Raw genomic sequence first — 2245 nt, 5'->3', positions numbered from 1 at the left:
AGATTAAAACAGATATATATGTTAATATGTAAATTATCCCCCCAAAATTTTATATTTATTTATCAGATATTATTTAAAAAACAAACTCTATCTAATTAATATGATAGAATTATATTTGTAACAAACACCCTTTAACATGCATATAAAAAGCAACAACAAATACGGCTTTCCTTCCCCATTCTATATTTTATGTCTATTATTATTATGTGTGTTTATTTTTATTCCATTGCTCTTGTATAATTTCTTGCATATTAATTATCGCTAATTGTTTTCCTTCGTATTTTCAGGTGCATGAAATTGGACTCAGCGAAACTGGTACAGTTAGGAGGGTGTGGTCCCAACAAGCGGGAGTATTCCAGTCTCCAAGTCTTACATCGCGTGGTTCCAAGAAACAATAACAGAACACCGTTATTAATTGCTAATCTGGATAAGTTGACTAACTCCACTGTGTATATAGCTATTTGATAGGTTCATTCGCTTGCTTGCTTGCTTTATGAATCTACATTAGTTATGCAGCAAGGTTTATGCTTACATGTGGATTATTAACACAGGTGTTGGAGGGCTTGGATCCAGTTAGAAAAAGGCCAGGAATGTATATTGGAAGCACAGCGCCTCGAGGCTTGCATCATCTGGTATGTGGGTCTTTTGCTTACATGGAAGCTATTCTAATGGAGTCGCTAGGTTTTATGATTATTAAATTATATGAGTGGATAACCAAGTCAAGCTAAAAAAGACTCTAACATGGGATTTTTTAGGTTTATGAAATATTGGATAACGCTGTCGATGAGGCACAAGCAGGATTTGCTACAAAGGTAGATGTTGTGCTGCTAGCTGATAATTCTGTCAGCATTACTGATAATGGGCGTGGGGTAAGTAACACAAGCTATGCATTTTTTTCTTTAGTTTTTTTGTAACCTTCACAATAGTTTTGGTTTTGTCACGCTATCTCTGTCCAGTGAATTGGTTCCCCCTTTCTTAGTCTCAAGTGCATTGTGGCTTCTATTACTTTGAGCTTCGCATGTTTATATTTTGATGTGTACTCCCTCCTTCCATTTTGATTAACTACATTTTACAGAATTCCTGCTCATATATTGAAAAACTTAGTGATTCACAAATAATGGGCAACCAATTTATTTATCATTATTGATGTGGTCATTGAAACTATAAAAATGACTCTCTTACTAATTCTTCTGCTTAAAATAGCCAAGGACCCTGTGTTGTTCAAGCTAAAAGCTTGTGTAATAGCATATGTAGTGCCTAGATTCTGTTCAAATGTATTTCGTAAACTTGAATCATGATAAACTTTGTTTTTAATCATTTTTGTCTTGCAGATTCCTACAAATGTTCATCCCGCAATATATAAATCCTCTAGAGACCGTCTTAATGGTAAAACCTTTTATTAGACTTATACTTAATACTATCACACTCTTGCTTACAGATCATCAAGTTTGGTGCCGAAGGATGTGTCTTGTAGGACAAACAGTAATTGCTTATTTTCATACTTTTGAGGCTGGAGAAACCTATTTTGGGGTTGGAGTTCGTATCTATATCTAATGCTCATTAGGAATTAATTCGGATCAGTGTCTCTCTTACCCATTGCTTTTTTGAATTATAGTGACATATTATTAAGTTTATTTTTTCATTTATTTTTGCTTAAATCGTTAAATTAAAGACGAAATAAATAAACTTTACCCCCAGATAACAGAAAAAATGTTGTCCATATTACTGATCTTCATCATCAGAATCGTCAAAATCTAAGTTGGACTCATCAGTTCAGGATCCCATAAGAGAATTCATGTCAAATGTGGGCACAGGCCCCCATCTCTCTAGATCAATAGATTCATAACTTACTCGTTGCTTAAACTTCTCATCTGAGCAATTTAAAAGCCAAGAAAGGACTTCTATGTCTATAAAACGCTTGTCACCATCTTTAATGAATCCAATAAATCAAGAGGCACCAAAATAAAAATAGAATACAAAGTAAAATTACCAGAGAGACTTTTAAGATATGCTTTTTTGTAAATTAGATGCTCTCTTCGTTTTAATTACACGTATTTGTTTATTTTTAATTAAAATATCTAAACAAACGAATGAGCGTATTCTACTATTATAGTATTATATATTGACGGCATTGTGAGGTTTAGATTAACAAGCTTTAGGAAGGCGTAAATTAATTTTAAGAGGGTTGTTTATACTGTATTGGTTAAGCTCTGTGTTGTTTAATATGGTTGAATGATACGTGCAG

At 33.3% G+C, this 2245-nt stretch overlaps 1 long non-coding RNA gene across 1 annotated transcript; it reads left to right on the top strand.

The window, feature by feature from the left end:
- The first annotated feature begins 418 nt into the window (after window positions 1–418).
- Window positions 419–893, top strand: LOC141614820 (uncharacterized). Its single transcript, XR_012529390.1, has 3 exons — window positions 419–468; window positions 552–632; window positions 756–893. It is a non-coding gene; the product is annotated as an uncharacterized LOC141614820 (long non-coding RNA).
- Window positions 894–2245: the final 1352 nt, after the last annotated feature.

This window comes from Silene latifolia, chromosome 11 (assembly GCF_048544455.1).
Source record: "Silene latifolia isolate original U9 population chromosome 11, ASM4854445v1, whole genome shotgun sequence".
NCBI lineage: Eukaryota > Viridiplantae > Streptophyta > Magnoliopsida > Caryophyllales > Caryophyllaceae > Silene > Silene latifolia.
The sequence above is the reverse complement of the archived record's forward strand: the minus strand, read 5'-3'. Positions and strand labels throughout refer to the sequence as shown.